The sequence below is a fragment of the Hemiscyllium ocellatum genome, chromosome 24, assembly GCF_020745735.1.
Source record: "Hemiscyllium ocellatum isolate sHemOce1 chromosome 24, sHemOce1.pat.X.cur, whole genome shotgun sequence".
NCBI lineage: Eukaryota > Metazoa > Chordata > Chondrichthyes > Orectolobiformes > Hemiscylliidae > Hemiscyllium > Hemiscyllium ocellatum.
In genome coordinates this window covers 22,069,632-22,092,660 of record NC_083424.1, presented here as the reverse complement: position 1 = coordinate 22,092,660, position 23,029 = coordinate 22,069,632, and the positions used below count along the sequence as shown (strand labels likewise).

The 23,029-nt window shown below is 41.1% G+C and overlaps 1 long non-coding RNA gene across 1 annotated transcript in view; it reads left to right on the top strand.

Annotated features, from left to right (window-relative positions):
* Nucleotides 1–325: 325 nt before the first annotated feature.
* The window catches only part of LOC132827311 (uncharacterized), a 29,288-nt gene continuing 6,584 nt past the window's right edge, over nt 326–23,029 (top strand). The window contains exons 1-3 of the long non-coding RNA XR_009645987.1: nt 326–409; nt 908–1,056; nt 10,777–10,956. This is a non-coding gene — a long non-coding RNA (uncharacterized LOC132827311). The remainder of the gene's footprint in view (nt 410–907; nt 1,057–10,776; nt 10,957–23,029) is intronic.

Below are 23,029 nucleotides of genomic sequence, written 5' to 3'. Positions count from 1 at the left end.
GGTTACATCTGGCTAACTCTTACACATCCCATCTATGCTGTGAATTAATAATGAATTGTGGTGCATCACTTTGTACAAAGACCCAGCCTTTAATACACAGTACTTAAGGTGAGATAAAAGGGTTCTTTGTTCTGAGATGGATTATTCTCCAGAAACACAAAAAAAATCTCTGCCAGGTTTATTATTTGGATTGTGTCAATGACTGCACCTCCCCCACCCACTCATCCTCCCCCAGCACCCACACAACCACCGTGGCTCAAATTTCACTTTGCAGCTTAGTTATTCATGTGTTATACTTAGGCGTTCTCTGTTTTCCCAGTTCAAGTCTGCCTGCATAAGGCCTACAGCCCAGAGGCATTCCCACAAGAAGCATGTCAGAGGGTGAAGCTCATTGCAGCCTTACAGCCTGGTAAGAGCCTGCGGTCCTGTCAGCACCTACTTCAGAAAACTAGAACATTATTTTGCGGCTTGAAGATTTTTGGGTTACACCCCTGCTATCAATGGTCCTTTGTTGAGCTTGCAGTAAATGCAGGTTTGGGTATCCTGTTATGTAACTGTATTTATTAAAGATTAAACAATAAAGGTTGATTTGTTTAAGTTAGTCTTGACTTCAATGTAAAGTGTAAGTATGTAATGTGAATTTTATTATAAGACAAGTAGAGTGAAATCAATCACCCATTTTCTTTTTCACTAGTGGAAGAGATAGACAATGAATGGTTGCTCCATTATCTCCCATTTTAGATTGTTGTACAATTTTAAAACAATGTTAAAAATGTACTGTAAGTGCTGACAAAGGAATTAAGTATTTTAAGCAATCCCCTCATTCCACTCTAATAGCCATCGTCACCTTATGTACCTAGGCTGAAGGCTGGCCCTTGACTGATTTCTCTGCTAATGTTTCATTCAGATTGATTTTCAGTGGTTTACCAATGCTTTCTGCTTGCGGAGAGGCAGGGTGAGGAGGAAGGTGCCACTTTAGCCCGGACAGGAATTGAGGTCTCAAGTCTGGCATTATCCTGAGACAACTGAGCCAATCAGGGAACCGACATGATCAAAGTAAGTGTCAAATAAGCACTAGGTTTCGTCTTGAGGCAGGAAGGGGAAGAAATGCATATGGAGCCTGCAAATGGAATCAGACCAATATGTTTAAGCCTAGGTCTTTGGAATAGGTTTATCACTGTTCAACTGAACTGTCTTCTTTTTTATTGGCCTGGTGAAATGTTTCTAAAATGTGAAACCCAAAAAGACAAACCTAGATTTTCTGCTTGGGTGTCATCTCAATGTCATTAAGGTATACAGGCAAAGGTTTGGACAGTTGAGAGATACTTGTAAAAGATGGAAGTAGGATCAGAAGTAGGATCATTTGTCATGGGCGTGGTTTGCTTGAAGATTTTGTTTCTGAGGTGAAGGGGTTGAAATTTTGAAGACAGAATTCAGCAGCTGCTCTGGTTTTTGGAGTCAAATAGTTGGAGATTTCTCCCATAGGTGGACTGAGCAGAATAGGTTCTGGGGAGGGAAGGCTATTTTGTTACTTTTCAACACTGCAAGTTTTTGCCCTTGTTCAGTTCAGCAATCCTTCAGGGAGGAGAAAGTGGAGACTGCAGGTGCTGGAGTCAGAGTCAAGAGTGTGGTGCTGGAAAAGCACAGCAAGTCAGCCAGCATCCAATGTGCCATGTGAATTCTGGGAGACACGTTTTAGCAATCTTTCAGTTGGTTTACCTCCCTGCATTTTCCTGTCGAGAATCCTCTCTATTTGATGCTGTCTCTTAGAGTTCTTCATGGAATTCAGTTCAAACTGGCACCTTACAGATCAAAATTTAGAATGGAATTACCCACATACTGGGGAACGGACAACAGAACCATAGAAAAGTTACTACACAGACAGGTGCTATTTAATCCATTGTGTGTGTGTGTGTGTGTGATGCAATCTAGTCCCATTGTTCGGTACCTGATCCATAACCTTACAAGTTATAGCACGTCAAGTGCTGATCCAGATTCTTTTTAAGAGTTGAGAGATTTCAACATCAGTTGTAAAAATAATGACTGCAGATGCTGGAAACCAGATTCTGGATCAGTGGTGCTGGAAGAGCACAGCAGTTCAGGCAGCATCCAACGAGCAGCGAAATCGACATTTCGGGCAAAAGCCCTTCATCAGGAATAAAGCAACCAAACCAGGCAGCAAATTCCAAACACCGATCACAAGACTGTCCAAAGTAGAGGAGGAGCATTTGGGAAGAATTTCCTTATGTCACCTCTAATCCTTCTACCTCAAACCTGTGTAATTTACCTCTTTCATGGGGAAACTTTATCCAAGTCCTTCAGTAATTTGTACACCTCAACTAATTCACCCCTCAGCCTCCTCTGCTTTACAGAAAACAACAGTAGCCTATCCAATTTTCTCCATCGTACTCCAAATTGTCTTTGACCAAGACAATCCACTGTCTTTTAGTTTGGGTTGTTCACATTGTCAGGTTCAGGTGAGCTGGGAGTTATTCACAGCTCTATTGTCAGTGATTTTTCTGTTTACACTTGGAAATGTTCATTGAATTTCATAAAAAGGTCTCTTGTGATTTCTTCCTCAGATGTGTACAGTCTCAGCTCGAAAAGGTAGTCATGTGACTTCTGGGACACACATTTTTAGGATTTTGTGACCATTTTAAAGACAAATTAACCTTCGTTATAAAATATAATCTTCATTTACATAGATGTGGCACTGAGCAGAAGATGGATTATGGTGATTTTGTTTTTAAATTGCCGGGTATGAAGTAGACTGAGCCCAGCGTACTTTCGGTGGTCAGTCTAATTTCAAACAATCCAACCACGAATGGGGAAATTGCATGTTGGTCAGGAGACTACAGAGTTTAAAGCTCCAGGCACCCACCAAATCCCATTCACAACCTGGCATAACATAGAGATTAATTTATAATGCCTGTGAGGGTTTGAAAATATGGATATAAGTAAAGATTACAAAGGTTTGGGAGGGGCTTTCTTCAGAAGAGAAGAGGCTGAAAGATGACAACTGAGAGCAGACAACCTTCAGGTTATTGACTGCAACCAGGTTGAAGTGTGGCACTGGAGAGTGTCAGGCAGAGAAGGCAGCCCTATTTGGCATTGAACAATGCAAACCCCTCCTGGAAAAGATGCTTAGGCAGACAGGCAGACAATGTCAACTCTAACACCATATCAGTCCCACTCAGTGCAGAAAAGTAGTCAATGAGTTAACCATCATTTGCAGTCCCTCACAGACAAGGGTAATTCTCTTCCACTCTCAGCGGGAGTCTCTGTAGGTAGATATACAGATTGATGAGACTTCAGGAGGCTTGGTCATGGGAAGGGATGGGTGGGGCATTGCTGTGGTACTGCGCACCTTGCGATGTTTTCGCCTGGCTTCTGCTTTTTACTGATGGCAAGTCGCAACGTGCTGGACACCTTCCCAAATGCTCCTCCTCTACTTTGGACAGTCTTGGGCCAATGATTCCCAGATGTCTGTGGGAATGAGATAAGCCAATAGCTAATCCTTCAAAGAATGCACATTAAATATGTGTCTTTGCAATGATTTCCCTGCTCACACTGCACTAATATGCTTTCTTTCTTCAAATGAAGACCCTGGATGCTGCACAAAGACCTTTACACATGCACGCAACTTTTACAATGACAAAAGCTTATAGAATAAACAAGCCTGAGGCACATCACAGGAATATTTTGAAGCAAAGTTTGACACTGAGCCAGGGAAGGGGATAGTAGGGTGGATGACCAAAATCTTGTCCAAAGACATATGTTGTAAGGACCATATCAAAGGAGGAAAGAGGGGCAAAGAGGCAGGATGGTATAAAGCATTACAGTCACACAAACAAGCGTCTGTAGATAATGGCATTTTATTGTGGGAAGGCCACTGGGGTTGGAGCCAGATATTTATTGAGGGAAGTCTATTATATTAACTTGTCATGTCATGGAGGATCCAGTGGTTTGAGGGTCATTGTCATATGAAGCCCTGTTAAAAGGAACTGAGAAAGGTACTTCTGAAAGGTCCAAAAATACACTGTTATAAATTTTAACATGCAGAGTCCAGTTGCAATAGTCAAGTGGTTTCTTAATTATGCATGCAGGGACCCAACGCTGGACAGTGGCAGGAGCTTCTCTACTGGAGTTCAAATGAGCACTCCAGTGCTCATATATATTTTCATTATCAATTACAACTTCATGGTATTACATAGGCAAAGACCACATGATTATATTACTGTATAGTAAGTGTGTGTGTGTGAATTGATGTAGTCTGGGACAGTCAGATGATGTGACTATAGCCTTCTCCGTTTGTTAATTTGGTTCTCCTGTGCATTGTTTGGGTGTCTCCCATTTCTGAACTAGGTCAGCTTGCCTCATTGTTTGTGTGTACTTTAGCACTAAAGCTGTGAGAAAGTGAGGACTGCAGATGCTTGAGTATCAGAGTCGAAAAAGGTGGTGCTGGAAAAACACAGCAGGTCAGACAGCATTTGAGAAGCAGGAGAGCCGATGTTTTAGGCATAAACTCTTCATCAAGCAGTTGAGCTGTTGGTCCTGTCTGGCACTCTAATATAAATCTCAATTTTATATCATTGCTTCTGACCGTCTGTTTCACCTGAGACTTTAGCTTCTGCATTGCGTTTACCAATATAAGATCATTTTATCCAAAAGGTAAAATAGGCAGCAATTGTAGAAAGCAGAGCATTGGACATCAGCACAAGATGCTCCCATATTCTTTCTGTGATGTGCATTAAGTTAACTGATGTTGATCAGGGTTAATAGTCACGGCAATTAGATCCAATCTCCAAGGGCAAATGCCTGCCTTTCTTGAAAGCCTGAGTGTGCTGAGGTTGAATGACCTAAGGACTGCAGCCAGCCATGCTGTCATCTCAGTTGGTTAATTCACAATAATTCATGGTAGGTTTAAATGAACAATGGCCATCTGTGATAAGGTCCTGGAGGATAGATCCTCATTTAGTTCTTGTGGTTCATTCTTGACACCAACTTGATGCCTTGACCCTGTGAAGCAGTACAAGACCCTCACACTGCACTTGGTTTGGAGGCTGGCAAGCACACTCAGGGAGGGAAGAGGAAGACAGACAGGATAAGAGTGGGTGTGCAGGATGGCAGTAGTGACGTGGGGGCACCTGCAAGTAAATGATCACCCCCAGGAGAAACTGGGAGAAATACTGAGATGAAAATAGAACAAAGTTTCATTCAAAATCCTTTGGGATACTGCTAATAGATTTATTGGCAGCTCCAAACTCTGGTACAAATTCAGCTCTCGGAATAGTGACTTAATGGTCTTCATTGAAAATTCTGGGCTTGCTTTCAAAATCCTGTATGATGCTGTACCGAAGTAAATAAGCCTGGGTGGGTGGCAGGCAGCAGATGAAAAGCAATGGATCTGGTGGATAGAATAAGGAGCAAGAGTGCAGCCTGATTTTTTTTTCATTATTCCTTCATGAGATGTGGGCATTGCTAGCAAAGCCTGCATTTGTTGACTCTCTCAAATTGCAGTTGAATTGAATGGCTTGCTAGATCATTTCAAAGGGCAGTTAGGAATCAATCCCATTGATGTGGATGAAGAGTCACATGTTGGCCAGAACAGATAAGGGTAAAAGATTTCCTTTCCTAATGAACATTAATTGTGGTAAATTCCATGGCATTGCACATGACAGGGAGACAAGGTTTCTCCTTGTTTTAATGTCACCAAGTCTACACATCGCACAGTCATGGTACATGCATTTGCTCACTAATCTACAACCTAGCCCTCAGATAAATAAAATATAAAGTGATTTCCCAAATCATAGGGCTTATTAATGGGTTGGATAGATATATCAATGTCTGGCATATTATAAAACATTCTGGAGGACTTTCAGACCATGCAAAGGAGATTTACAGGAACATTTTTCGCACAGCACCCATGCAGGTGCTGGCTGTTTCCTTAGAATTTCAAATATAAGATGGGAAAGTGTTTGGGATTGAATTGCAGCAGTGTTAAAGATTAGTGTGTCATCTCCACAAAGTAATTGGTGGTCGGGGTCAATTAGCATAGATCATGTCAGTTTTATTCATCTGAATTCGACACCAAAGTCTCCTCACCACAATAAATTAGACATAAGAGCTGCTCAGCTGTATGAATCCACTGAGGGGGACGTGGAAAAAGAAAATGTTTTGTGAAGGTCACGTGCTTGCTCTCAGGTTACAGCTCCTGATAATCTCCTGTAAATGGGGCTTTATTTGTTGTGCTGAGCTCAATAACCGATGACAGTGAGAGGTCAGACTTCATTCTGCTCAGAGGGCTGTTCTCCCTAGCGAGTCAAGACGGTGCTGGAAGGCGCCTGGGAAGAAAAACACCAGAAATGTCTCAAAGAATGCTCCTAGACACCTGTATTTACAATTGACACCACACCCAGCATCGAGTTCCCAGCATTCATACTGCCTCGGATTTGGGCTGTTTGATGCTATCCTGTTACCACAGCAAGCTCACAAGGGATTATAAAACCTCAGTTTATGAATTGCATTTCCTCAAACTAAGATTTTGTTGGCATCGCTTTTATTGTAGATTCTCCAATACCTCAAAGTCAGTTTGTCAGCTCTCCATCCTTTTAGTTAGAAGGTCGCGGATACAAGTCCCCCTCAACAGAATTTCAATGCATCACCCAAGCCCACCTTGGAATATAGCATTCAGCAGAGTTGCTGTTTTGGTGTGCAGTCTTTTGGATAGAAGGTTAAAATAAGACAGCAGCTCCCTGTTTAGGTGAATGTGTTAGGCCCTAGGTCACATTCTGGAGAAGAGCAGGAAGTCGTCCTGGTGTTTTGGCAAATATTCCTCCCTCACCCAACGCCAGCCAGGCTGAACATTCATTACATAGGAAAAGATGTGACCTTCCTGTGTGTAAATGTGTTGCCATATTGTAGTGATCAGTATTTCAAAGAAAAAGCAATTGGATATTAAGCACCTCGAGATGATTAACAAATAATATGGACACTTCATTTTGCACTAGAACATGCCTTAACATATCCTCTAGCCTTTATATTGATGGAAAAAAAGCAACATATCTGAAATACAGAGAATGCTGGAGAAACTCAGCAGGTCTGGCAGCATCTCTGAAGAAAGAAACAGAGTTAATGTTTCAAGTCCAGAATGGCTCTTCATCCAAACTTTTGTTTCATACCAGACTCAGTGCTGACAGAAACAGAGTTAATGCCTGGCATGAAACAAAAGTTTGGATGAAGAGCCATTCTGGTCTTGAAACATTAACTCTGTTTCTTTCTTCAGAGATGCTGCCAGACCTGCTGAGTTTCTCCAGCAATTTCTGTGTTTGTTCCTTACATTGAAAGTACTCCTAACTGTAGCAATCTTTTGATAGGTGAAGGGAAGTGATGGTGAAGTCTCATTATCACTAGAGTATTAATCCAGAGACCTAGGTAATGTTCTGAGGTTTGAATCTCATCATGGCAGATTCAATAACTAAAAATCAAACTTGGAATTAGGGAATAATGATGACCATGTAACCATTATCAGGAAACCCATCTGGTTCACTAAAGTTGTTTAGGGAAGGGAACTGCCGTCCTTGCTTGATCTGGTGTACATGTGACTCCTGACTCACAGTGATGTGGTTGGCTCTTAACTGCCCTCGAGGCAATTAGGATTTTGGCAGTAAGTGTTGGTCTAACCATTGATACCAATATTCTGTGAATAAATTTTAAAAAGTACCCAACATTGTGATTGCTCCAAACTCTATATCTCCCACAACTTTCACAAGGAACACTGTAATTTCTCTCTATGTCCTTCAAAACCATCCCAACACTCTGATATATCAACCCCACCAGCCCTTTTTTTGCTCAGAAGCAATTCTTCAACCAGTGCTCCTGTATTTAGAACTGTAGCCAGGTGAAATTCCTGCTCATTTCATATCTGGTCCATGGCTCAGGCCAGTTTTCCCCGAGATTGCAGAGTTATTTGAGAATGCTGGACTGGCTTCAGGAAAGATTTCTCCCTGCATAAGTCAACCTGCTTTAGAGAGAGAGGGGGGAAATCACTATTGCAAACTTTCGCATGTTATATGCTTCTGAGGCAGGCAAATGAAATGTTGCTTTTTTCTGAAATGGAGCGATATATCTAGGAGAGTTGTGCATTGAGGGGTTTGAAATGTATCAACATTACAGGACTGGAGGGATGAATTGATTTCCCCGTGATCAATTACACTCCCTTGGAACCTTTGTCATAGCAACATTAGTTGCCAGGAATACATTGATAGTCCTAATGCTTGGCTTGACGATAATGGGAAATATGATGTATTGTGTATTTCTACCATTTGCAATTAATTTTAAGAAACCAACACTCTCCCCTATCCAGAAAGCTTGCTATACCTGCCTCACTCACGGTGTATAGTAAGAAGCTACCAACCTTCATGACCTTAGTATTAGTTAGGAGAGATGGAAAAGAGCAGGGTTAGTTTCACTTGGCACCATATTATAGATTTTAGATTTTTTTTACTTTCTTGCTTGGTTCTGCTTCCCCTCCAACAATCATCAACCCCCACTCCTCAGCTCTACCCTGGTCTTTGCCCACATGCTGCAGCTTTGGTATTTTAGCAAGAATCAACATTTGGAAATCATTTTAAAAAATAACACTAAGAAGTTGCAAACCAAACCGGCCCATAAATTTCAGATTGGAATTCAAGTCTTGGGTTAGATTTTCAAACTTTCAAGAGTTGGAACAAAGGTTAGTAGCGAATGTACAGAACACAGGGATTAGTAAGCTAGCATCCAAGTTCAGCGGGCAATTGGGAAGGCAAATCGAATGTTGGCCTTTATTTCAAAAGGAATGGAGTGTAAAAGTAGGGAGGATTTGCTAAAACTATACAAGGCATTAGTCAGACCACAGCCAAATATTGTGAACAGTTTTAATCCTGTTATCTAAAGAAAGATAGACAAGTATTGGAAACAGCTCAGAGAAGGTTCACTCAGCCAATATTAGGTATGGAGGGATTGTCTTATGAGGAGAGGTTTGAATAGATTGAGCTTGTACTTATTGGAATATAGAAAAATGAGAGACAACCTTGTCAAAACATACGAGATTCTGAGGGATTAGATTGAGTAGAGGAGGAGAAGTTGTTTCTACTCCCTGTCTAGGAACAGAGGGCAGTCTCTCAGAATTAAGGGTCATGCATGGGAGACAGAGGTGAGGAAGAATTTCTTCTCTCCGGGAGTTGTGTATCTATGGGATACTATACTGCTGAGGCTTGGTCATTACATACATTCAAAGCAGAGATAAATTTTTAATCAGTAAGAGAATCAAGATTTATGGGGAAATGGAGCTGGGGATTATTAGATTGGCCATGATCTCATTAAATAGGGAGAGCAGACTTGATGGGCTGAAAGACTGACTTCTTCTCCAATATATTATGGTCTTCATGCACATATAGAAACATTAGCCTCCCCTGAAAAAGACACAGTGAAGATTCGACCTTGCTACAGGTCAATTGCAGAAATCTCATGCATAGTTACACAGTTGAAGAAAATAATTGAAAAAAAAAATAAATTTTTGCTCCAGGTCAAATTGTTTTTCAGTGAGCTTAGAAAAACAGAATGTCTGAAACAGTCACTACAGCAGTGACAATAGTGAATCACACTGAGGTGCTTTCTGCCGAAGACAATATTGCCACTGTTAATGCAGCTATTAAAGCAGATCAGCCCTGATATTGAAAACATCTCAGGAAAACTCTATGTAAAAGTATCTTGAATCATAGGAAAGAACTGGCCAAGGGCAGTTCAGTGTAATACCAGATCTGAATAATCATGAGAATTAAAGCAAAAGTAAACAGTTTTGGATCAACCCAAGTTTGGGTGTGCACAGAACTCAAATATAAATTTTAGGAGATTTAAAAACTGTTATGCCGAAGTTGGCTACTTCTCCACCCTTCCATTCATGTGAAAGAGTCATGCAGCTTAAACTCTTCCAAATTCACAGTGGAAGCAAAAGGGGTGGCATACTTGAGTCAAGACCCAGATGTAACCCAGCGGAAAGAGTATTAGGACCGTAACTAATTAGGACTGTGTGAGAGGAATCTCTTTAATTTAGAGGCTAGCTAATTTGGAGAGTGTCACATACATCTGTTGTTTGCACAAATACTGTTCTTTAGTCAAAGAGAGCTGAGAAAAATATGGCAGAAATTTACCATTGAATTCTCTTGCCCATGCTTCCTATATCTTTCCCACAGCTGCCTCTGATTTGCACTGCCAAAGAATCATGTAGCTAGTTTTGGAAGGCGAGTAATTAGGTGCTTCAGGTAACATTTCCAACCACATCTAATTAGCACCAGATCCAAAAATAACATAGAACCATCAGTTAAAAACTCAGAGTTAAACAAGAAAACTTTCCATGACTCCCACGCAAACTTCAACCATCCCAGCTATTCATTATTAATAACCCCTTGGCTTTATTTGGTCTCTGATTACAATTAATATTTATAAGTTAATCTTGCAATTGGAAATTTCACTGTAATAGAACCTGCCGCTTGCCGTTGATTAGAGTAAGCACCACTAAAGGCAGTATCGTGATCGCTGGGTTGGATCAAGTGTGTTAATAGTCCAAGTAAAAGCAATTAAGCCAATTAACCACACAGACATATGTTGCTCAATCTCCTTAATTTAACGGCCTACTGCTTCTGCAAGTTTCACATACAGCTTTTGCTTATTCACTTAATGTGCAATCAAAATGTTCAATTAATTCCACTTTTTGTTTCTTCCTCTCTCACTATTTAGATACACAGTTGAAGGGTAAAGACCCGTGGTGCAGAAAACAACCGTGGTGACAAAGAGAAGTGAGAAGTGCAGCTAAATTGAGAACTTTTTATCAAGCATCTTCCCCGGCTCTGTTTTCATCCAGGAATGTTGTGTTACTTGGGACTTCTTCCTCAGCAAAGCTCACAGAGAGTCTGGAAGGTGGGGAAATGCAGGAGAGAGGTCATTGCTGTCAAATGGAGCACATGCATTTCAGGCAATTGGTGATATAGTGACACCCATGCAAAGAATGGTATGGTTTCAATGTAAAACATAGCTCTCCAATGCCTGCCAATCAAGTATCTCGCGTCAGATATAGCCACATGAATTAGATACAGAGTAATACTTCACTCACACTGCATTTACAAAGTTCTTGACTCCAGCATCAGTAGGGAGCACTTAACAAAGTTACCTTCAACCATAAAATAGCAGTAAGACACCTTTGCAAAACTGAGAACTTATGGGGAAGTGAAAGTACACTTCAATGACTGGTGTTCCCAACATGACACCCAGGAAAATGATTGTGGTTATTAGAGGCCAGTCATCAGACCCTGAGGTCATCACTGCATAAATGAAGAGTCTAGATTAGAGTGGTGCTGGAAAAGCATAGAAGGTCAGGCAGATCCGAGGACCAGGAAAATCGACGTTTTCCTGGTCCTCGGCACGGTGGCACAGTGGTTAGCACTGCTGCCTCACAGCGCCAGGGACCTGGGTTCAATTCCCGCCTCAGGTGACTGACTGTGTGGAGTTTGCACGTTCTCCCCGTGTCTGTGTGGGTTTCCTCCGGGTGCTCCGGTTTCCTCCCGCAGTCCAAAGATGTGCAGGTCAGGTGAATTGGCCATGCTAAATTGCCCGTAGTGTTAGGTAAGGGGTATATGTAGGGGTATGGGTGGGTTGTGCTTCGGCGGGTCGGTGTGGACTTGTTGGGCCGAAGGGCCTGTTTCCACACTGTAAGTAATCTAATCTAATCGTAATCTAATCTTAGTTTCGGGCAAAAGCCCTTCATCAGGAATGCAGACCATAAATGCATAAATGAAGGCCACCGGTATAGAAGTAGTGTCACTGGACTAGTAATCCAGATGTCAAGGTTCGAATCCCATCATAGCAGCTCATGGAATTTAAATTAAATTAATAAATCTAAAAAAATTCATTTCAGAAATGGTGACCATGACAGCTACAAATGATTGGCGAACCAGATGGGGTTTTAGAACAATGTCTCTTTGGGGGATGGAAAGTGGGAGGTGGGAACACAACTACGTATTGCTGTGGAAGAAAACAGCCCAGCAGCAGGCTTGACCATACTGAATGAGCATCAATTTCCATTCCAGCTTTCATCCTTTCATTCCAAATGGATTGAGATATCATAGAATCATAGAAACACTACAGTGTGGGGATAGGCCATTCAGCCCAACAAGTCCACACTGGCCACCTGAAGAGTAATCCACGCAGACTCAATCCCCCTACCTTATTACTGTACATTTACCCCTGACTAATGCACCTAACCTACACATCCTTGAACGGTATGGGCAATTCATCATGACCAATTCACCTAACCTGCACATCATTGGATTGTGGAAAGGGCATGACTCACTCTCCTTGCCCATCCTTCATATGTGAACCAAGGCAGTGAGTGAGTAAACAGACTGGCTATTTCCTCACGAAGATAGTCACAGCCAATCATTATTTTTCTCTCACTCAACATCTATACTTATGCATTCTATGGTGAACACAAATGTTCGAAGAGAACCTGGTTAACAAGTGAATATTGAACAGCAACTGACTCTTCTGTTGAGTTAACCCTTTAGCCTTGAGTGCTTGACAGGATATGCCAATTACCCAATTATTTTCTGCAGTTGTAGCCTTTTGCTGCACTGGAACCAATGTTTTGTCATTACATTAAAACACCGAGAGTAGTAGCTGTGTCATTATGTGGAGGAGAACCACTGTTTGCAGGTCTCCTTCAGAATGTTCAAACTTGCCTGACTGCAGCATCTGAAGGTGGCATCATTGATCTGCACTAACTGAGGGAAATGAAAGTCCAGCTCTTCATTTTGCCTCTTGTGTTTCTATCTTTTTATAAACTCTTTCAGACTCTCTGGTTTCTTTACTGTCTTCTATAATTGCCCATGCCCTTTTCTCACAAAAATTTTCCACCCAGTTATTTCTTTCACTTTTTTCCATCCTCAGCTTAACTTTCTGTCAACTTCAATCCATTTCTGTTCAAGGACTCTATTTTTTTTGCACAGACACACACGCATATACACACATTTACACACTAGGCAATGTAATTGTCTCTACGATCCTGACTAAACACAATTACCCTAAATATGATCGCTAATTAGGTTTGATTTTAGTTTTGCTCTCTTACTGATGCTGGCAATAATGAATTCTCTCTTTAACCTGCAGAACCAGAGAGACATTATTAGTAAACAAGCCAACAGACTGCATTGTACTCAGTATCTATATTGCATTTAACAACAAAAGCAGTAGACTTATACTGCTCATTTTTAGGACCATCTAATAGCAGTTATGAGGGAAAGAGATATGTATTGTCAGGAGAGAATTGAGAGGGGTGGTGTCACAACCTGTCATTAGATGACATTTTCTAATTATTATGGTTCAAGATACATACCTCAAATTGCTAAACTCTCAGGTGAAGAGGGATAAACTAACTCCCTTTTTTTATTCACCCACCTCCTTTGTTGGTTGCAGTAAGTTTAGTTTACAAAAGAATCATCCGTTATAGGGCCTTTCTGCCAAAGCAGACAAATTGATGTTTTTAAAAGGGTCAGTTTAACCAGGCACTCTTGAGTTAACAAAAGAGTGAGTTTACTCGTTGTTGAAAGTTGTAAGAAATAATAATGCAGCACATATACATACAGATAGGAATAAGAAGTCCAAAAAGGTAAACATTATACATTATACAGTTAAATTTCTCTGTGGTTTATTTTGAGAAGAATAGATAACAATAGTCGAAAAGTAGATTTCAGGATTCTTAATTTTTGAAGGTTAGTTGAAATTTGTTTGTCCTGTTTCTCTTGACTGATCAGTTGACATCCAGCACTAGAGTGAGAGTTATTTTTACCTGACATGCAAGTATGACCACTTAGTGGTTTTTCAATTATGACCTTCATAGAAAATTAATGCTCAAACCCAGACTAATCCACACGAACCTCAGTTCACTAGCACACTTTCTTTCATTAAGAACACACAGAATAGGATTGCAATTGATATTTAACCACTTTCTTTTCTGAAGCTTTATATTTCCCCGAAGGGCAAAACACTAAAAAAACGCTCTGCAAGACATGGCTTTATTGCTGGGAATAGTCAATTGGGGAAATAGTCAACAACTTTATTATCTCTTCCAGTTACAATTTTCGCTCTGTTTGAAGATTCCCTGACATTCTACAGACACAACATTCTCTGGGTCCACCACAGAACCCTGCCATTGAGCACTAAATTTACAGCTGCAGCCTTTTGCTTTAATCAGTAGCAGACCTCTTTTAAAAGACAATTCTTGGAGTTAAAAGTTGAAAAACGCCAATGGTAATTCAGCATTCTGATCTATTATTATCACAGTGGAATTGGAGACAAAAACAAATAGCAGAGTTCAATTGCAGGGAACTTGTGAAAGCATTGAGAAGCCATGGCAAAGACGAGATAGTTTGGAGAGGCTTTCAATACGGTCAAAGCCATGGCAAAGACGAGATAGTTTGGAGAGGCTTTCAATACGGGAAGCAGTCAGTTTCTATCACATTTATATTAATTGTAGAGTTGGGCTCACAAACATTTAGGCAGAAGCTAATGTTATGCTTCTTGATGATGTAATAGTCTTTCCAAAAGAGAGTTTATAATCATCTAGAAAATAATATTTATAATCATCTAGAAAAGAATAATTTGATTAGGGATTGTCAGCATGGTTTTGTGAAGGGTAGGTCATGCCTCACAAACCTTATTGATTTCTTTGAGAAGGAACCAAACAGGTAGATGAGAGTAAACCAGTTGATGTGGTGGATATGGATTTCAGCAAGGCATTCGATAAGGTTCCCCACAGTAGGCTATTGTACAAAATGCAGACGAATGGGATTGTGGGAGATATAGCAGTTTGGATCAGTAATTGGCTTGCTAGGATAATACAGAGGGTGGTGGTTGATGGGAAATGTTCATCCTGGAGTCCAGTTACTAGTGGTGTACTGCAAGGGTCAGTGTTGGGTCCACTGCTGTTCGTCATTTTTATAAATGACCTGGATGAGGGCATAGAAGGATGGGTTAGTAAATTTGCAGACGACACTAAGGTCGGAGGAGTTGTGGATAGTGACGAAGGATGTTATAGGTTACACAGAGTCATAGATAAGCTGCAGAGCTGGACTGAGAGGTGGCAAATGGAGTTTAATGTGGACGAGTGTGAGGTGATTCACTTTGGTTGGAGTAACTGGAATGCAAAGTACTGGGCTAATGATAAGATTCTTGGTAGTGTAGATGAGCTGAGAGATCTCGGTGTCCAGGTACATAGATCCTTGAAAGTTGCCACCCAGATTGACAGGGTTATTAAGAAGGCATACAGTGTTTTAGCTTTTATTAATAGAGGGATCGAGTTCCGGAACCATGAGGTTATGCTACAGCTGTACAAAACTCTGGTACGGCCACACTTGGAGTATTGTGTACAGTTCTGGTCACCGCATTATAAGAAGGATGTGGAAGCTTTGGAAAGGGTGCAGAGGAGATTTACTAGGATGTTGCCTGGTATGGAGGGAAGGTCTTACGAGGAAAGGCTGAGGGACTTGAGACTGTTATCGTTGGAGAGAAGAAGGTTGAGAGGTGACTTAATAGAGACATATAAGATATTCAGAGGGTGGACAGGGAGAGCCTTTTTCCAAGTATGGTGACGGCGAGCACGAGTGGGCATAGCTTTAAATTGAGGGGTGATAGATATAGGACAGATGTCAGAGGTAGTTTCTTCACTCAGAGAGTAGTAAGGGTATGGAATGCTTTGCTTGTACTGATACTAGATTCGCCAACTTTAAGTTCATTTAAGTCATCATTGGACAAGCATATGGATGTATATGGATTAGTATAGGTTAGATGGGCTTCAGATTGATATGACAGGTTGGCGCAACATCGAGGGCCGAAGGGCCTGTACTGCACTGTAATGTTCTATGTACTATGTTCCAGAACTAACTGCTGTAGCTTTGGCGGGCGGCCTTGTGAAAAAGTATAAATGATCATGTGTCATTTCTCCACTGTTTCTGCCAACCCTCTTCTGGACTTTTAGTGGACGATCATGAGAATTCCCACAGGAACTACTGATTGATATCTGAAGGGATCGACAGGAAGGAGTTCTGGGATACACTGACAATGACAAGAGTAGAAACCATTTGAGGAGATTTAATGATTGCACAGGGACCGACAGGATGTATTGTGGAGGAGCAAAAGTTGGATTGAAGAGGAGAAGTGAAGAAAACTGGTGGAGGCAACTGCATTTAAGAAACAAGGTCAAGGAGCGCATCCACATACATGGGGATGGATTTTCCTGGCCCAGTGTTGACAGGTTGGGAGATGAGAAAAGACGGCTGGAAAATGATGGTGGGAGGGGAGTTGTAGATCCAAAGGGATGAATGATATCTTTCTGTAGCTATAGCATGACAGCATATCACTGACAATATAGACGTTGTTGAGTCAGTTGGATGCTGGCAATCAATTGAGCTATTTTACTGTCCAGTTAAGAGCTACTTGCTGACTATTGTGCTTCCCCTTGTCCATATCAGGAGACTCATCCTCATTGGCTACTCGTTGGCCCATTCAGGGACTTTCTCCCTTCTATGCAATCTGAAATTGATCTTCCCATCTGTCCCAATGACAAAATAATCCGAAAAGTTGTCACAGAGGAAAGATTCTGCCTACTAAATGCTCTAAATGGTACAGAGGATTTTCAGAATGATCCCAGATTAGAAAGGAAGAGTCATACAAGAGTTATCAGAAAGACAGATATTTCACAGACTAGACATTCCACTCTGCCTTAACAGAGCTCACATTGGCAATAGGAAAACATTAGCAGGATTTAATGTGGAAGAAGCGTTGGCAGTAGTTTGAATCAGTTAGAATTTTGGAGCTGGGATGCCAGTGAGGGGAACATTGGAAGAGTTGAGCCCAGATGTAATGAAGGAGGCATAGGTAATATTAATCAGGAAAGCAAACTTTAAAATTGAATTGCAGAAGAAATATGGAATGCACTTAAGGCTTTTATGTAGAACAAGGGAAAAATGCACACCACACATCAAAAAGGAAAACTATAGTAAGATCTAGACGTCAGCATTCAGGAAGCAGCTTAGAAGAAAGATTTTTTAAAAAACAAACATACTTCAAAAGGAAAGAAAATGTGGGACTGATTGCCATTCCTACAAAAAAAATGATTGCCAAAAAGAAAGTATTACCAAAAGTAAGAGCTAAGTAGATAGTAATGCAGTAAATAACTGGGAGGTATAAACAAAACCTGTTGTTGGAATATAAATAGGGCAAGGTATAAGATAGGTTGCTGATCCAATCCAGTCAGTGTCTTGTCAAGTGCACAGGTTAAAATTAACACTCTGACTTTTTCACAAAACATTTCCTCACGTGAGATTAATAAAGAAGCTTAAGACTCATGGACAAAGAGCAACAATTTTGAAATTATGGTAAGCTAAGAGAAAAGGTCAAGCAAGCTGGATTCTGGGTAATCCAAGATGGAGGATGGAAAAATTTGTAGTTGTAACAGCTGCTCCTTTTTTGAGGTGATTTCCTCGAATTCCAGAAGCAGCAATTACTGTTTTATATGCTGTTGCAATTGTTTTGGAACTTCGGAGAAAAAAAAATCAAAACAGCAACACTTTTAAAAGGGAGAAAGTCAAAGACAGCGAGCACATGGTCTGTGAGGGAGAGAGAGCAAGAAGCCCACACTGCTAACTGACACAGCAGTGAATCTACGCAGTTATTGTCTTTGCTGTTTGAATTCATGTATCGCTGGACATTGGAGTGTGTCTGGGAAAACTTAAACAGTGAAATTTACAACTGATCTTGGAGGAACCTGTTTGGTAGAGGTCACAGCACAGAAACAGATACATATATAGTTTTAGGTATAGCCTTGCTGTATATCTACAATAGAGAGTAGAGTGGGTTCTTTTTTGATTATATATTTTCGTTGGGATCTGTCTCTTGATTAAACTTTAATAATATAAACTATAAGTATCAAGTTAGTCTGAAGCACTGTTTTGTAGAGCAAAAAAGATGGTGCTATTTTCTGGGTCTGTAGATGGAAGGAGCAAAATCGCCTTTAGTAGAGTGATATGCTTTTCTTGTCAGAGGTGGGAGTTTTGAGAGAGTTTATGGGATACTGAGGAATATATCTGCAATAAATGTCATTGGTTGTGAATCCAGTCAGATTGAATGGATCAGTTGGAATGCCAGTTAGATGCAATGAGGAATTTACACGAGCTAGGGGGTGTGATGAATGGCAGTTATAGGAAGGGAAAAATGTCACAGATACAGTCACATAGATGGTTTAACTCTAAGAAAAGTAAGAGAAATAGGCAGGTAGTGCTGGAGACTTCTGTGGCTCCCCCTATTTCAAACAAGTGTGCTGTTTTGGGAAATGTAGAGGGTGATGGATTCTCAGGGGAATGTAGCATGAACAGCCAAGTTTCTGGTATCAAGACATTCTCTAATGTCATGAGAGGTATGTCGGATTCTATTGTGTTATAGAGCTCTCTAGTCAGAGGCACAGACGGACGTTTCAGTGGCCAGCAGTTAAAAATCAGAATGGTGTGTTGCCTCCCTGGTACCAGAATCAAGAATGTCTCAAAGAGGGTACAGAATGTTCTCAAAGGAGAGAGGGACCAGCAGGACGTCATTGTCCAAATTGGAACCAAAAATGTTGAAGGGAAAAGGATGAGATTCTGATGCTAGAATATAGAAATGTTAGGCAGGACTATAGAAAGGTGGTCCTCTAGGATAGTAATATCTGGATTACTCCCTGTGCTATGAGTTAGTGAGGGTAGGAATAGGAGGATAGAACAGATGAATGTGTAGCTGAGGAGTTGGTGTATGGGAGAAGGATTCAAATTTTTGGATCATTGGAATCTCTTCCTGGGTAGAAGTGACCTGTACAAGAAAGATGGATTGCACCTGAATTGGAAGGAGACTAATATACAGGCAGGGAGATTTGCTAGAGCTGCTCAGGAGGATTTAAACTAGTAAGGTGGGGTGGGGGTGGGTGGTGGGACCCGGGGGATAGTGAGGAAAGACGTCAATCTGAGACTGGTACAGTTGAGAACAGAAGCAAGTCAAACAGTCAGGGCAAGCAGGGACAAGGTAGGATTAATAAATTAAACTGCATTTATTTCAATGCAAGGAGCCTAGCAAGGAAGGCATGGTTAGGAACATGGACTGGGATATCATAGCAATTACAGAAACATGGCTCAGTAATGGGCAGGACTGGCGGCTTAATGTTCCAGGATACAAATGTTATAGGAAGGATAGAAAGGGAGACAAGAGTGGAGGGGGAGTGAGGTTTTTGATAAGGAATAGCATTACAGCTGTACTTATGGAGGATATTCCAAGAAATACATCCAGGGAAGTTATTTGGATGGAACTGAGAAATAAGAAAGGGATGATCACCTTATTGGGATTGTATTATAGGGCCCCAATAGTACGAGGGAAATTGAGAAACAAATTTGAAAGGAGATTTCAGTTAACTGTAAGAATAATAGGGTGGTTATGGTAGGGGATTTTAACTTTCCAAACATAGACTGGGACTGCCATAGTGTTAAAGGTTTAGATGGAGAGGAATTTGTTCAGTGCATACAAGACAATTTTCTGATTCAGTATGTAGATGTACCTATTAGAGAAGGTGAAAAACTTGACATACTGTTAGGAAATGAGGCAGGGCAGGTGACTGAGGGGTCAGTGGGGGAGCACTTTGGGGCCAGCAACCAAAATTCTACTAATTTTTAAAATTGTGATGGAAAAGGATAGACCAGATATAACAGTTTCAGTTCTAAATTGAAGGAAGACTCATTTTGATGGTATTCGGCAAGAACTTCCAAAAGTTGATTGGGGACAGATCTTCGCGGGTAAAGGGACGGCTAGAAAATGGGAAGCCTTCAGAAATGAGATAACAAGAATCCAGAGAAAGTATATTCCTTTCAGGGTGAAAGGGAAGGCTGGTAGGTGTAGGGAATGCAGGATGACTGGAGAAATCCAGGATTTGGTTATGAAGAAAATGGAAGCATATGTCAGGTATAGACATGAGAGATCAAGTGAATCCTTAAAAGATGTATAAATGCAGTAGGAGTATACTTGAAAGAAATCAGGAAGACAAAAAGGGCACATGAGATAGCTTTGGCAAATAGAACTATGTAAAATCCAAAGGGTTTTTCCAAATGCATTATAGACAAAAGGATAACTAGGGAGCAAATAGGGTCCTTCAAAGATCAGCAAGGCAGCCTTTGTGTGGAGCTGCAGGAGATGGAGCAGATACTAACCCAGTATTTTGCATCAGTGTTTATTATGGAAAAGGACAGGGAAGATATAGAATTTAAGGAAATTGGTGGCGACATCTTGAAAAATGTCCATATTACAGAGGAGGAAGTGCTGGCTGTCTTGAAATACATAAAGGTGAATAAATCCCCAGGACCTGATCAGGTGTACCCAAGAACTGTGTGGGAAGCTAGGGAAGTGATTGCTGGGCCTCTTGCTGAGATATTTGTATCATCGATAATCACAGGTCAGGTGCTGGAAAAAAGGAGGTTGGCTAACGTGGTACCTTTATTTAAGAATGGTGGTAAGGACAAGCCAGGGAACTATAGACCAGTGAGCCTGAGGTTGGTAGTGGGCAAGTTGTTGGAGAGAATCCTGAGGGACAGGATGTACTCATATTTAGAAAGGCAAGGGCTGATTATAGGGATAGTCAACATGGCTTTGTGCATGGGAATTTGTGTCTCACGAACGTGGTGAGTGTTTTGAAAAAGTAACAAAGAGGATTAGTGAGGGCAGAGTGGTGGATGTGATGTATATGGACTTCAGCAAGGCGTTTGTCAAGGTTCCCCATGAGAGACTGGTTAACAAGTTTAGAGTTCATGGAATACAGGGAAAACTAGCTATTTGGATACAGAACTGGCTCAAAAGGAGAAGACAGAGGGTGGTGGTTGAGGGTTGTTTTTCAGACTAGAGATCTGTGACCACACTGGAGTGCCGTAAGAATTGGTGCTGGGTCCACTACTTTTTGTAATTTGTATAAATGTTTTGCATATGAACATAGGAGGTATATTTAGTATGCTTGCAGATTACATCAAAATTGGAAGTGTAGTGGACAGCGAATAAGTTTATCTTAGATTACAACGGGATCTTGATCAGATAGGCCAATGGGCTGAGGAGTGGCAGATGAAGTTTACTTTAGATAAAGGTGAGGTACTGCATTTTGGGAAAGCAAATCTTAGCAGGACTTATACACTTCATGGTAAAGTCCTAGGCAGTGTTGCTGAACAAAGAGACTTTGGAGTGCAAGTTCATAGCTCCTTGAATGTACAGTCACAGGTAGATAGGATAGTGAAGAAGGCATTTCATATGCTTTCCCTTATTGGTCAGAGCATTGAGTATAGGAGTTGGGAGGTCGTGTTGCAACTGTACAGGATTGAGTTAGGCCACTTTTGAAATATTGCGTGCAATTCTGGTCACCTTCCTATCAGAAGGATGTTGTGAAACTTGAAAGGGTTCAGAAAAGATTTACAAGAGTGTGCTGAATAGACTGGGGCTGTTTTCCCTGGAGCATCAGAGGCTGAGGGGTGACCTTATAGAGGTTTATAAAATCATGAGGGTCATGGATAGGATTAATAGACAAAGTCTTTTCCCTGGGGCGGGGGAATCCAGAACTAGAGAGCATAGGTTTAGGGTGAGAGTGGAAAGATATAAAAGGGACCAAAGGGCAACACTTTCACACAGAAGGTGGTGCGTGTATGGAATGAGCTGCCAGAGGAAGTTGTGGAGGCTGGTACAATTGCAATATTTAAAAGGCATCTAGATGGATATATAAATAGGAAGGGTTAGGAGGGATATGGGCCAAGTGCTGACAAATGGGACGGATTAGGTTAAGATATTTGGTTGGCATGGACAAGTTGCGTTGAAGGGTCTGTGTCCATGCTGTACACCTCTATGACTTTATAAGAGGATCTATTTAAGACAAATTACGTCAAAGTATTACTGACAATTGGGACATGACAGATCTAAGGAATGGAATTCTTTATCTCAGCTTTTTAATTAACTGGACAGAGTAAATGAGATTAAAGAATCCACAGATTCAAGTTAGCAGCATGATGTGCAAACATTAGAGGGACGAAAATTCAGAGGGAGCTCTTGAACCAGTTAGCCTAACATCTTTTTCAGGAAAGTGCTGGAGGGTCGTTGAGCAGATACCATACATGAGCTTTTAAACTATTGTAGGAATAGTGGACATGGCTTTCGAAGTAACTGGTCATGCATCACCAAACCCACTTGAATTCCTTGGGGCTTACGAGATGGACAGACGAGAGTATGGCAGTAAATAGATGTTGCTCAGATTGTTTTTTTAAAAGACACAATGCTTCATTTGTGACTGCTTTGGAAACTTAAGGCTGGTGGAACATTTGACAAATCCATAAGGTGAATCGGGAGCTGGTTTGGCAACTGAAAAGCTGTGCTAAATGGCAAATGCTCTACCTCAGAAAAAGTAACCAATGGAGTATCACAGGGAACTTGCTCTCTCCTGGGACTCCTGCTGTTTATATAATATGGGACTGACATGGAAGGACTGGCTGCAAATTCAGTTTATTGAATTCACAAGCCCGTCTCGCTACATGCAAACAAGTGCTCATCTTTAAAGTGACATGCCTCAACTTGGGGAAATGTTGCCCTATCTAAACTGGTTTTATGAGGAAAGAGAAAATTTGAGAGGGATAATCTATGTCGGCTCTGTCGACTGCAGGAGGCAATCATACAGCATCACGTCTCTAGTTTAAAAACACCCAGGCCTGAACAGGGGCTCTGAATGTGTACCAGCAATAGGAGGAATCCTGACCAGAAGCCCTTTAATTTCTCTGCTTGTGTGTCACAGGCTCAGTGAAGCCCAGGAACAAGGCAGAAATTAACAGAAAGAAGAATAACTCACTGATTCCAGACTTTAGAATGCTAAGGGGAGAACTTCAAGTGATTAAATGCATTTTCAGCAGAA